The sequence below is a fragment of the Elaeis guineensis genome, chromosome 1, assembly GCF_000442705.2.
Source record: "Elaeis guineensis isolate ETL-2024a chromosome 1, EG11, whole genome shotgun sequence".
In the NCBI taxonomy this organism is placed as follows: domain Eukaryota; kingdom Viridiplantae; phylum Streptophyta; class Magnoliopsida; order Arecales; family Arecaceae; genus Elaeis; species Elaeis guineensis.
Window position 1 is genome coordinate 39,604,866 of NC_025993.2, and position 15,548 is coordinate 39,620,413.

The following is a 15,548-nucleotide window of genomic DNA, read 5'->3' on the forward strand; positions in this document are numbered from 1 at the left end:
GTCTTAGATGTGCAAGCTTCAAATGTCCATCAATGGACTTAAGCAAACATCTTGGAGTTGGAACATGCATTTTGATAAAGTGATCAGAATGTATGGCTTCATTATGAATGGAGAGGAACCCAGCATATATAAATGAGTTAATAACTCTATGGTAGTATTTCTTATTTTGTATGTTGATGATATTCTCTTAATCAGGAATGATACCCCTGTATCACAGGAAATAAAAGTTTGGTTGTCATTACAGTTCTCCATGAAAGATTTGGAAGAAGCTGTAGGAACCAGATCTAGGGTTTCAGGGTTAGATCTTGAAACTTTTTCAAGATCATACAGTGGAAGACTAAAATAAATCAAAATTATTTTTTAAAATTAGAGAATCTCTAGATATAAGATCGTATTACATGATTATTACATAGCATTAAATTAAAAATTAAAATATATAAATATAGCATGAACTACTTGTTGATCATATCAACATGTTTCTATACTACATCTAATGTATGTATTAAACAATAGATCAGATCTATTACCTTGCAAGTTAGACATTCTAACCTTGCTGATCCGGGCTTGAGGATGATGTTGCAAGCTGCACATGCGTCCGAGCTCTAGGAGTCATCCACACGAGCTCATGAATCTCGATCAGAAGTCCTGCTTCAGGAAATCAGCACAGTATGCTAGTACTGCGCTGATCCTTCTTTGATGGTTGATCAGGTACCTCCTTCTTCTTAATTTAGACTCTTCCAAAGATGAAAAGTAGAAAGAGGAGTTTCAGATCTGAGACACTCTCAGAAAACTCAAGATGGAGGGAGGAAAGATATGAAAACAAACAACACTAGAAGAAGACCCTCTTCTTCTTCTCGTTTCTCTCTCTAGACATCCTAACTTGTGTCTTTTATATATCTATGACCCATAGGTCTTTCTCTCTAATTTTTGGATGGCCCAAAGGTCTCTCAAAACTCTATCTTCTCCAAAAATTTTATAAAGAAACTCATCTTATATAGAGAGATATGATAGAGTCCTTGTCTAGGTAAAATACCTAGTCAAGGCTTATCCAAACATGGCAAGTTAAGGGGCGCCCAACTCTTGAGCACCTCCTCCATATTTTCGTGTATGGATCATCAGAAAAGGGTGCACAATATATACCCTAAAAGTTACAAAAATTCTAAAAAAAATTTGGATAAATTCGGTGCAAAATTGAAAGAGTTTTGGATTTCTAAAACTCTATCTCATAGAATTCGAAATTCAAACTTATTTCTTTTTGATTTGATCCAAACCACCTTCCATGTAAGAAAGAAGAGAGAAGACCTTTTGTGAACGTGGGAGAGACCTGGGAGAGGGCTTTTGTCTCACAAAATAAGAGGAGATTGGTGTTGAATGAGAGAGAGGGCGTGGGAAAGGCTTATGTGGTGCAAGGTGGAATCCTAGTCTTACTAGGATTCTATCTTATGACTTGTTTTAATTTGGTTTTCCAAACCAAATCAAACCAAAATTAGATCAACCCAATTAAAGTAGGTATTAATCCAATTATGAATCTAATTTAATCAGATTAAATTAGATTTAAATTTGATTTAATTTTTTAATCAAATTAGAAATTAGATTGACCCAAGTCCTAGTTGAACTAGGACTAGTTTTTCCTTGCACTTGGCTTATCCAATAAACCAATTGGACTTGATCCAATCAAGCCCAAACTAAATCTAATTAAATTATATTTAATTAAACTTAATCTCAGCCTATTGGATTAATCAAATTAAGCCAATTAGCAATCAAATTGCTAATTGATCCTCCTGTAACACTTGCACTGGGTTAAATGTCAATCGTATTGATCATTTAACCCTAGAATGATTCTTAATCGTTGATCAACTATCCGATCGGATCATGAACTCTAATGTGTGTGACCTCATAGGTCCGAACCTAAGCCGATAGTACATGAACAAATTTTTGTACCAATCAAAGTGACCATCTAGCAATGGTACCCGACGATCGGATCGATCGAATGTGTAGAACAACATCCTTAGAACCCATGCGGATATAGTTTTCATATAATTCATCCCCTTGACCAAAATGATCATAGGACACCCCAGAGTTCAACTGTCAACTCTGATCAGATTGTCCACATTGTATTTCAAAATATCAAATCCATCTGATGGATTACCCTGGCCAAGGTTTTGCTAAATTGAAATACAGCGACTCATTCTTCTCCAACTCTTGGAGTGGTCAATCCCATCTCGATCACACTCTGACTTCGCAAGTACTTGACTGTGCCCAGAAGCCTTCTATCCCTGAATTAAAAATTCAGTTAGTCCAGTACCAAAGCACAGTGAGTTGCTTGCAAGTCACTGAGGTGATCTCAGGTCTAAGGGACACTTATACCTATATCCCATCAGAGACATTCTCGACAGTAGAATACTCTGGAGTTGGTCACCTTCAATGATGATGTACCAGTACATCTCACCTGTATGCCATACCAGTGTCTCCACACTCTTTGGTTAAGAGGACAACCAACCCATATGGCCTACAGCGACCTATGCTCGATAGAAGCTGTCGTCCTTATTAACAGCCTATCACTTGGTCGTAAACTGTTTTAAGGACTAATCGATAAATCCTCTCTTTATCGAATCTAAATAGTCCTAAGAACTTCATCATAATAATGGAGTTCATTAGAAGATGAAAGCTTATGATGAAGATGCCAAATATATTTTATTTATTAACAAATTAATTACAATACTTGGTTGCTCAACCGTCAACAGCTTGACGATTGGCTTTTTGGGACACATTTTCCAACAACTCTCACTTGTCCTAAAGCCACTCGGCACAGTAGATACCCATCTTCGACTTGTCGTTGTCGAACTCCTTTATCGCCAGGGCTTTAGTGAAGGGGTCGGCCAGGTTCTCCTTTTCGTCGATCTTCTGAAGGTCGACGTCACCTCGATCCATGATCTCCCGAACCAGGTGGAAGCGGCGCAAGATGTGCTTCATCCGCTGATGTGCTTTGGATTCCTTCGCCTGAGATATGGCACCAGTGCTGTCACAGTAGAGCAGGACTGGACCATCGAGGGAGGGTGCTACTCTGAGCTCGTTGATGAATTTTCTCAGCCACACAGCTTCCTTCGCGGTATCCGATACTGCGATGTACTCCACTTCACAAATAGAGTCTGCCACAGTATGCTGCTTGAAACTCTTCCAGCAGATGGCTCCACCATTCAGAGTAAAGATATAACCCGACATGCTCCTGCTGTCATCATGATCAGATTGAAAGCTGGAGTCTGTGAACCCCACAAGTTTCAGATCTGACTCGCCATAAACCAACCATTGGTCCTTAGTATTTCTCAAATACTTAAGGATGGCTTTAACCACTTTCGAGTGATTTTCTCCAGGATCAGATTGGTATCTACTCACTACTAGTGAGTATGCCACATCTGCTCTTGTACATGTCATGGCGTACATGATAGATCCCATGGTTGAAGCATATGGGACTCTTCTCATACGCTCTCTCTCTTCAGGAGTTGTCAGACAATCCTTTTTAGAGAGAAAAATTCCTTGGCCTATCGGTAGATAGCCCTTCTTGAAATTCTCCATGCTGAACCTCTTCAGCACAGTGTCTATATACATGGACTGGGATAACCCAAGTATCCTTTTAGATCTATCCCTATAGATCTTCATCCCTAAGATGTAGGATGCTTCACCCAAGTCCTTCATGGAGAACTATGATGACAACCAAACTTTTATTCCCTGTAGTGCGGGGATGTCATTCCCGATTAAGAGAATGTCATCCACGTACAAGACAAGGAATACCACAACTAGACCATTTGCCCATTTATAGATGTAGGGCTCTTCTCCATTCTTAATGAAGCCATACGTTTTGATCACCTTATCAAAATATATGTTTCAACTCCGAGATGCTTGCTTCAATCCATAAATGGATCTCTGAAGCTTGCACACCTTGGACTCATCTATGGATGTAAATCCCTCAGGTTGTATCATATACACCTCTTCGGTCAGCTCTCCATTCAGGAAAGCTGTCTTTACATCCATCTGCCAGATCTCATAATCCAGATGGGCAGCTATTGCAAGCATTATCCGAATGGATTTGAGCATTGCCACAGGGAAAAATATCTCGTCATAGTCAATACCATAACGTTGACGATACCCCTTGGCGACCAGATGGGCTTTATAGGTCTCCACCTTTCCGTCTGCGCCCCTCTTCCTTTTGAAGACCCATTTACACTCAATGGGTTTAACCCCTTCAGGTGGGTCAACCAATGTCCATACATCGTTGACCTTCATGGACTCCATTTCAGATTTCATGGCTTCAAGTTATTTCTCGAAATCAAGTCTCTGCATTGCATCCATATAGGTGATCGGATCCTCATATTCTCATCAAGTTCGATGGGATCACCATCCCAGACCAAGAAATCGTAGTATCTGTCCGACTGACGTGGTACTCTACCGGATCGCCTTAATGGTGCAGGTACATTGGGCTCTGGATCTGATCTAATCATATCTGACTCAGGTTCAGCTATTGGTGTCGGTCTTTCTACCTGTTGAACTTCATCAAGTTCAACCTTAGAGGCAACGGTTCCTTCACCAAAGAACTTTTTTTCTAAAAAGATTGCCTTAAGGCTGACGAACACCTTTTGTTCATCAGCATGGTAGAAAAAATATCCTTTTATCTCTTTGGAGTACCCTATGAATGAGCATTTGTCAAACCTAGGTCCAAGTTTATCTGTGACTAATCGTTTGACATAGGCTGGGCACCCCCAGACCCTAAGGTGTGAAAGTGCTGGCTTACGTCCCGTCCATATCTTATATGGAGTCTTAATTACAGACTTACCTGAAACCCTATTTAACAGATAACAAGTCGATTCGAGTGCATATCCCCAGAAGGATATCGGCAAGCTAGCAAAACCCATCATGGATCGGACCATGTCTAACAGAGTCCGATTCCTCCTTTCAGACACACCATTATGCTGTGGTGTTCTTAGAGGAGTCCATTGGGAGAGAATCCCATTCTCTCCTAGATATGTGAGAAACTCACTAGAAAGGTATTCTCCTCCTCGATCAGATCGAAGAGTTTTAATACTCTTCCCAGTTTATTTTTCTACTTCACTTCGAAATTATTTGAACATTTCAAATGAATCCGACTTATGTTTCATCAGATAGATATATCCATATCGGGATAGGTCATCCGTGAAAGTTATGAAGTAGAAATATCCACCTCTAACATTGGTACTCATGGGCCCGCATACATTAGTATGTACTAGGCCCAGGATATCAGTAGCTCTCTCACCTTTTCCAGTAAAAGGTGACTTGGTCATTTTACTAGGAAGACAGGACTCACAGGTTGGAAGTGATTCACAATCACTGGCTTCGAGGATTCCCTCTTGAGTCAACCTGTTTATTCTGTTCTTGTTTATATGACCTAGCTTACAGTGCCATAAGTAGATATCTGACACACTATCTAATCTAGGATGTTTGCCAGTAGAATAGACTCTTATCGGGCTTGATCTTTCTGGTCTGGCTCTGCACTGATGTCCCAGTCTGAACTTGCACCTTCATCACTTTCTTCTTCTTGTTCTTCTTTCCTTTCTCAAAAGGTCGAGAATGAGAAGATGAACCTCCCACTAAGTTCACTGACTCCTTATGGAGTTGGTGATCTTTCTCAAAGTTCTGAAGCAACCCCAGTAATTCGTGGTAGTTTACTTCAGGCTTTGTCATTCTATAATGAGTGAGGAATGGGAGATAAGACTTGGGCAGCGAGTTCAGTATTGCATCTTTCCCAAGCTGCTCATGCAAGGGAAAGCCGAGCTTGCTCAATCGTTCCATCAACTCGATCATGTACAATACATGATCAGTGACAGAGGCACCATCCCGTATTTTGGCGTTGAAGATGGCACAACTAGTCTTGTGCCTCTCCATGTCATCGGGTGTGCCAAAGGCATCCTTCAATACTTGAAGCATGTCCTTTGGCTGAGCCATCTCGAATCTGCGATTGAACTCGTCGCTCATGGCAGCTAGCATGATACAACGCACCATAGTCCGATCACTGAGCCACTTCTGGTAAGTGTCTCTGACTGTTCCACGTACATTGACAGCTGGCTCCTCAGGTGCAGGATCCATTATCACATATAGGATCCGTTCATGCTCCAGGACCATCTTCAACTTTCGGTACCAGCTATCGAAGTTGGGTCCGACCAACTTATCATTGTCCAACAATGATCGGAGCGATAGGGAAGTGGCCATATTTGCACAAAGGAGAACCATAACCTAATTAGTAATTGATTCATTAAACCTAAAGATTTGGACTTTAATCAAAAGGTTTCTCCCACTATTTTATTTGAATTGGTAGCCTCTACCTCCAATTCGAGGAATTACCCTAATTCCTTAGTGGGTACTAGAATCCACTTAGACTGCACACAAGTCCAACTTTGGTTGGCCAACCCATGTACATCTAAGGGTAGGTTCATAACCAATTATTTCTCTAAATAATTTCTAGTAATTTTAATTTTATCCCAGAAACTTAATCAGTAGGCTTTGGCCTCCACTGTAAGGATCCGGTTAGGTCCAACCATTAACATGATCATACTTGGTGTATCTAACCAACGAATGATTAAGCCCAACTTTGGTTGGCTCACCTAACCACCATTAGAGAGACACTTTCAAGTCATCATATGATAAGTGATAATTCCATTAGTCAACAAGCACCAGGCCTTTGGGTCTGCAATGATTATTGAGTTAATGGACTCATTATCAAACACCTTAATGGAAGGCTATGACTCAGTTATCTCCATAACTTTATCATTTTAAGGATCTAATAATTTTAAAGGATTTAAATAATATAGAGGATGAGGTCAGATGAACCAGCTTATCATGATCCTCCCACTGGCTTCACCAAGTCAGCTTAAGGGAGACCATTAAAAGGGCTGGTCTAGGAGCACCTAAATCAGTCACACTGATTTACCTAGCTAACATGGGTCAGCTCGAATAGTCAAGTGATCTGATCAAAACATAATTTCACCAAGAGACCAGGTAAGTTCAATCAGTGGGAGGGTCTGCCAAAGCTTGCCTTAGACACCATCAGAAATGGCCAGGTAAGCGGGCTCCCAATTAAAAACCATCGGTCTGGTTTACCTTAGACACCAACTGGTTTAATTAGTTTCGATTAGATCAACCTAACAGTTCGTGCTAGACCGCTTAGCCAAGAATCAAGTCCATTTGATTCTCGTTAAAGACATGGACTTGACCAACTACAACTATTGTAATTGATCTAGAGAATCCTTGACCTAATCTAAGACAACAATTGATTAGATTTAGTCAATTCTCTAATTAAGTCCATCTTTAATCTAACCATAGGTCTAACCCAATTAATGGACCTAATTCCCACTAACCCATTAACCCAATATGTTATGATTTGTGTCTTAGGTTCTTCAATTCACAATCCTAGAACCTAATCAAACAACTTCTTAATTCTTAATTAAGTTTTGAGCTGAGGGTTGGGTTTGGCTTTTCAAAAAATAATTTTTATATTTGTAAAATAATTTTACAATATGATTCTACCAACCATATTACATGTTTGATTCATAATCAAGATACAAGTGAAATAAATATGAAGCTACTTTAGATCTAATCTAAACAGGTTCATGTAATTGAAATAATTTCAACTTTAAATAATTTCTTTGCACAAAGATTATTAATAAAGAGATTTTATTTCAGATTTAAATATCTTTTAAATCTAATAAATCATAAATTTAATCTAGATTATATCTAACAAATTTATGATTAAAGATAGATCTACACAAACTAGGACAACCTTTGCACTGTAAGGGGTAAACCTTACAGCAGGACAACCTTGCAGTTCGTGATTGATCTAAAATTTTAATTTTAAATTTAATAATTAGATTATAAATTAGATATAATCTAAAAAATATTCTAAGCATGTATAAATAATCATGTAATAAAGAACCTTGGCTCTGATACCAATTGTTGGAACCAGATCTAGGGTTTCAGGGTTAGATCTTGAAACTTTTTCAAGATCATACAGTGGAAGACTAAAATAAATCAAAATTATTTTTTAAAATTAGAGAATCCCTAGATATAAGATCCTATTACATGATTATTACATAGTATTAAATCAAAAATTAAAATATATAAATATAGCATGAACTACATATTGATCATATCAACATGTTTCTATACTACATCTAATGTATGTATTAAACAATAGATCAGATCTATTACCTTGCAAGTTAGACATTCTAACCTCACTGATCCAGGCTTGAGGATGATGTTGTAAGCCGCACATGCATCCAGTCTCTAGGAGTCATCCACACGAGCCCACGAATCTCGATCAGAAGTCCTGCTTCAGGAAATCAGCACAGTATGCTAATACTGCGCTGATCCTTCTTTGATGGTTGATCAGGTGCCTCCTTCTTCTTGATTTGGACTCTTCCAAAGATGGAAAGTAGAAGGAGGAGTTTCAGATCTGAGACATTCTCAGGAAACTCAAGATGGAGGAAGGAAAGATATGAAAACAAACAACCCTAGAAGAAGACCCTCTTCTTCTTCTCGTTTCTCTCTCTAGACACCCTAACTTGTGTCTTTTATATCTCCACGACCCAAAGGTATTTCTCTCTAATTTTTGGATGTCCCAAAGGTATATCAAATCCCAATTTTCTACAAAAATTTTATAAAGAAACTCATCTTATATAGAGAGATATGATAGAGTCCTTGTCTAGATAAAATACCTAGTCAAGGCTTATCCAAACATGGCAAGTTAAGGGGCACCCAACTCTTGAGCACCTCCTCCATATTTTCATACATGGATCACCAAAAAAGGGTACACAATATGTACCCTAAAAGCCACAAAAATTCCAAAAAAAATTTGGATAAATTTGGTGTAAAATTGAAAGAGTTTTGGATTTCTAAAACTCTATCTCATAGAATTCGAAATCCAAACTTATTCCTTTTTGATTTGATCCAAACCACCTTCTATGTAAGAAAGAAGAGAGGAGACATTTTGTGAACGTGGGAGAGACCTAGGAGAGGGCTTTTGTCGCACAAAATAAGAGGAGATTGGCATTGAATGAGAGAGAGGGTGTGGGAAAGGCTTATGTGGTGCAAGAAGGAATCCTAGTCTTACTAGGATTCTATCTTATGACTTGTTTTAATTTGGTTTCTCAAACCAAATCAAACCAAAATTAGATCAACCCAATTAAAATAGATCTTAACTCAATTAAGAACCTAATTTAATCAAATTAAATTAGATTTAAATTTGATTTAATTTTTTAATCAAATTAGAAATTAGATTGACCCAAGTCCTAGTTGAACTAGGACTAGTTTTTCCTTGCACTTGGCTTATCCAATAAACTAATTAGACTTGATCCAATTAAGCTCAAACCAAATCTAATTAAATCATATTTAATTAAACTTAATCTCAGCCCATTGACTTAATCAAATTAAGCCAATTAGCAATCGAATTGCTAATTGATCCTCCTGCAACACTTGCACTGGGTTAAATGTCAATCGTATTGATCATTTAACCCTAGAACGATTCTTAATCATTGATCAACCATCCGATCGGATCATAAACTCTAATGTGTGTGATCTCATAGGTCCGAACCTAAGTCGGTAGCATAGGAATAAATTTTTGTACCAATCGAAGTGATCATCTAGCAATGGTACCCGACGATCGGATAGGTCGAATGTGTAGAACAACATCCCTAGAATCCATGCGGATATAGTTCTCATATAATTCATCTCCTTGACCAAAATGATCATAGGACACCCCAGAGTTCAACTGTCAACTCTGATCAGGTTGTCCACATTGTATTTCAAAATATCAAATCCATCTGATGGATTACCCTGGCTAAGGTTTTGCTAAATTGAAATACAGCGACTCATTCTTCTCCAACTCTTGGAGTGGTCAATTCCATCTCGATCACACTCTGACTTCGTAAGTACTTGACTGTGCCCAGAAGCCTTCCATCCTTGAATTAAAAATTTAGTTAGTCCAGTACCAAAGCACAGTGAGTTACTTGCAAGTCACTGAGGCGATCTTAGGTCTAAGGGACACTTATACCTATATCCCATCAGAGACATTCTCGACAGCAGAATACTCTGGAGTTGGTCACGTTCAATGATGATGTACCAGTACATCTCACCTGTATGCGATATCAGTGTCTCCACACTCTTTGGTTAAGAGGACAACCAACCCATATGGCCTACAGTGACCTATGCTCGATAGAAGCTGTCGTCCTTATAACAGCCTATCATTTGGTCGTGAACTGTTTTAAGGACTAATCGATAAATCCTCTCTTTATCGAATCTAAATAGTCCTAAGGACTTCATCATAACAATGGAGTTCATTAGAAGATGAAAGCTTATGATGAAGATGCCAAATATATTTTATTTATTAACAAATCAATTACAATACTTGGTTGCTCAACCGTCAATAGCTTGACGATTGGCTTTTTGGGACACATTTCCCAACAGAAGTATCCTTCATCCTTGGGATGAAGACCTATAGAGATTGATCTAAAAGGTTGCTTGGATTATCTCAGTCGATGTACATTAATATTGTTCTGAAAAGGTTCAGCATGAAGAAATTCAAGAAAGGCTATCTTCTGATAGGCCAAGAATTTCTCTCTCAAAGAGTGATTGTCTGACAACTCCTCAAGAGAGAGAGCGTATGAGTAAAATTTCATATGCTTCGATAGTAAGATCTATTATGTACGTCATGATATGTATGCGACCGGATATGGCATACTCATTAGGAGTAGTGAGCGAATACCTATCCAATCTAGGTGAGAATCACTGGAAGATTGTAAAGACTATCCTTAAGTATTTGAGAAATGCTAAGGATCAGTGGCTTATCTATGGAGAATCTAACTTAAAACTTGTGAGGTTTATAAACTCTAATTTTCAGTCGAATCATGAAAATAACAAGAGCATGTCGGGATATATTTGTATCCTGAATGGTGGAGCAATCTACTGAAAAAATTTCAAGCAGCACACTGTGGCAAACAAAGAAAACTGTGTGGTTACGAAAGTTCATCAACGAGCTCGAAGTGGCACCCTCCCTTGAAGGCCCCATCTTGTTGTACTGCGACAGTACTGGTGCCATTGCTCAAGCGAAGGAATCGAAGTCACATCAACGGACCAAGCACGTTCTGCACCGCTACCACCTGGTTCGAGAGATCATGGATCGAGATGACATCGAGCTTCAGAAGATCGACGGAAAGGAGAACCTGGTTGATTCATTTACTAAAGCCCTCGATGTCAACAAGTTCGAAGACTACAAATCAAAGATGGATATATGATACTGTACCGATTGGCTTTAGTCCAAGTGAGAGTTGTTGGAAATTGTATTCCAAAGCCAATCGTCAGTCTGTTGACGGTTGTGCTTATCATTGTAATTGTATATGAATTGTTGAATTAATAAATATTATTTAATTTTCTCATCACTGTGTACATCTCATTTTGAACTCCTGTTATGTGATGAAGTCCTTAAGACTATTTGATTCGATATAAAAAGATATGTCGTTAAGTCGTTAAACCTTGAGTTCATGACCAAATGATATACTATTATTAGGACGATAGCTATATCAAGTATAGGTCATTGTGTACCATGTACGTTGGTTGTCTTCTTAACCAAAGAGTGTGGAGACACTAGCATGGCATGCAAGTGAGACGTAGGAGTATATCTCACTAAACGTGACTAATTGCTGAGCACTCTACTGTCAAGAGTAGCTCATGAAGGATATGAATATAAGTATCCCTCTGACCTGAGATCACCATGATAACTTGCAAGCAACTCACAATACTTTGGTGTTGGACTACCTAAACTTTTAATTCAGTGATGAAAGATTTTTGGGCATAGTCAATCAAGTACTTGCGAAGTCGGTGTGTGAGTCAAGATAGAATTGACCCCTCCGAATAAGTTGAAGTTAATGTATCAGTGTATTTCAATTCAGTAAAACCTTGGCCGGGATAATCCATATGATAAATTTTAAAAATTAAAATATAATATGGATAACCATATCAGGGTTGGTAGTTAAATCCTAGGTCACCTTAAGTATTTGGGTCAAAAGAATGAATTATACGATAACCATATGCCAATAGGTTCTTGAATGATGCTTCGCAATCTTTCGACCTATCCAGACGTTGGGTATCATTGCTGGATAGTCACTTTGATTGGTATAGAAAGATTGTTCCCATACAACTAGCTTAGGTTCGAACCTATGGGGTCACACTCAAAAGAAGTTTCTGACTGATCATATGGCTGATCAACAATTAAGAATCATTTCAGGGTAAAATAGTCAATTCGATTAATGATTAATCCTACGTAAAAGTTGCAATAAATCAGTTCGCTAATTGTTGATGAATTATGAAAAGATTGATTAGTAATTAGATTGCTAATTAACTCAATTTGATTAAGCATTGAGGTTTGAATCGAATCTAATTGAATTGGATTCAATTTGGTTTGACCTGATTAGGTTATGAGATGACCTAATCGCTAAGGGTGTTCGATTCCTGATATGATCAAGACTTGAGCTTGATTAATTTTTAATTTGATTAATATTTAATAAAATTTATTTACTATATAATTAGATTAGATTTAATGATCCAATTGGGTTTAACCTAATTTGGTTGGATTAAGAATCTAATTGGATGAGAAAAATAATTCAAATTCAAATCCCTTGCACCTCCTTTATCTGCACCCTCTTATTATTCACGTGAGAAATATTTTACATAATTTTTTCTTATATATAAAAGCCTTTTCTATATCCTCATCTGAATCTTTTTGAATTAGAAATTGGTTGGTTTAAATTTGAGTTCAAATTGGTTTGAATTTGAATGAAATCCTAGAGTTCAAATTGAGTTGGACTCTCCTCTTCACGCCACCACATTTCTTCATGCATAAAGTATTTTTGCATAAAATTTTTTACACTATTCTGATGTTGGTCAACCCCTCTCTAAGTTTATAAGATAAGGATAAAATTTGGTTCAAAATTTAATTTAAATTTGATTTGAATTGGTGATAAGGATCAACCAACACTTGAATTTGAACCAAAACTATCTTATTTTTATCCTTATCTTTCATGAGACTCCAACCTTAAAAGAGGATCAATTTTGTATGAGATTAGAAGTGATTTTTGATGTGAGAAATCTGAGAGAGGGGATATAAAAGGTTGAGAGTGGGATGGGCTTCTGTGCGTGAGAAACAGAGGAAGTGTTCTTCCTCTTGGACGTGAGCTGTGGGTTCTAGGGTTTCATCTCTAGGTTTTGGGAGAAGAAAAATACAAGAGTGAGTTTTGTCCAATGTTCCACACCACCACCTCTTCATAAAGCTTCATCTTCTAATCTAGTGGAGTTTGGGAGATCTGAAGAAAGGAGCTTGGATCAACCATTTAGAGCCTTCGACACGAGCTAGCACTCTTACGAAGGAAGATCCGATCAGAGCTTCGAGTAGACGATCTGTAGAGGTCGAACGACTCGTGTGGCTGCTCAACATCAGTGAGAGCTTCATACCATGCTTACCAATAGTCAAGATCATTGACCCATGAAGAGGTGACGAGTTCTGAACTCTACCGACATAATCTAAAAGTTAGATCAGATTCAAGGTATCGATGTGATCGATGCAATTTTTTATTTTATATCAAATTTTATATATAAATTTTTTATATCATAGATCCTTAATGGTAGTTTACATCTGATCTAAAATATATTTAGAAGATTAAAATATTTAATCTTTTATTATTTTATTATAAAATTTTAAAAATACATGCTTTGAACTATCCATTTTCTCTTTAATTGGTCTACTGTAGGAGTAGAGTGTGCACCTAGATGGAATCTATCAACCTTAACAGAAGGGAGTAGTCCTATAGAATTTAAGAAGCTAAGTCCTTAAGTCTATGACCATAGCAGTGTGATTAATGAAAAAGAGTTTCCAAGAGAATCATATTCGGACTCAAGCTAATTGAATCTATCATATGATCGATGATAATGTTTGATGATTCATCCATGACCTGCCATCTGGTCGGGACTCACGATAGAGGGACTGTATCATACGTTAACTACACCTAAAAATTCATCACCTTTTATTCTGCTGGATTGCCACTACATACTGTAGAAAAATGTATCCTAAAGCCTATCATCTAAGTGGTAGATGATTGAAATTAGTATATGAATTATCTAATAATAATAGTTATTTGGCAAGTTCATCATAAAAGTTCTATCTTTCTTAAATGAACTCCTAAATTATGATGAAGTCGTTAGAACCACAATCAATTGATAAAGGAGGATTTATCGGATGGTTCTTAAATTGTTCATGACCAAATGATAAGTTATTAGCAAGGATGATAAATTATCAAGTGTAGGTCGCTGTATGCCATATGCATTGGTTGTCCTCGTAATCAAATGGTGTGGAGACACTGGTATGACATCCAGATGAGATGTAAGAGGACATCTACATTGAACATGACCAATGTAACACTCTACTGTCAAGAGTAGTTAGCTAAGGCCAATGGATATATGTGTCCCTCCGACCTGAGATCATCATGGTGACTTGCAAGCAACTCACTGTGCTTTGGTGCCGGACTGTCTGTATTTTTAATATAAGTTTGAAAGATTTTTAGATATAGTCAAGTACTTGTAAAATTAGTGTATGAGTCAAGATAGGATTGACCACTCCTGATTAACTTCAGAAAGAAAATATTTTGCTGTGTTTCAATTTAGCAAAACCTAGGCCTGGATAATCCTTGTGAGGAGCCATGAGATTTGCAAAATTTTGAGACACAATAGAGATAACTTATATGAGTGTTGACAGCATACTCGAAATCGTCTTGAGTATTATTGATCAAAAGGATGAATTATATGGTAACCATGAGTCAAGGTTCTTAGAATGTTGCTTTGCATACATTCGACCTATCTGGACGTCGGGAACCATTGCTAGATGGTTACTTCGACTAGTACAGAAATTGATTTCTATGCTACTGACTTAGGTTCGAACCTATAGGGTCATCTACATAAGAGGTAGTAGCCTAATCAGATGGTTAATCGATGATTGAGAATCATTCTTAGGTTAAACGATCAATGTGATTGATGTTTGACCTAATGCAAGTGTTGCAGGAGGATCAATTAGCAATTGGATTGCTAAATGGCTCAATCTGATTGAGTAAATGGGCTGAGATCAAGTCTAATTAAATTTAATTTAATTAAAATTAATTTATATTTAATTAAATTAAATCTAATTGGTTTATTGGATAAGCCAATTGCAAGGGAGAACAAGTCCCTATTTGACTAGGACTTGTAGCACCTAATTCCTAATTAAGTTAAGATTTAAATCAGAATTAAATATAGTTTAATCTAATTTAATTAGATTTCTAGTTGGACTAGGATCACCATTAATTAGGTTGTAATTAATTTAGATTGGGTTCAAAGTGTTTGACCTAATCCACATAAGAATCCTAGTTAGATTAGGATTCTATATCATCTCTTACGCCACCTAAGAAATCTCAAGCCCATGCCCACTAATTAATCTTTAGATATTTTTC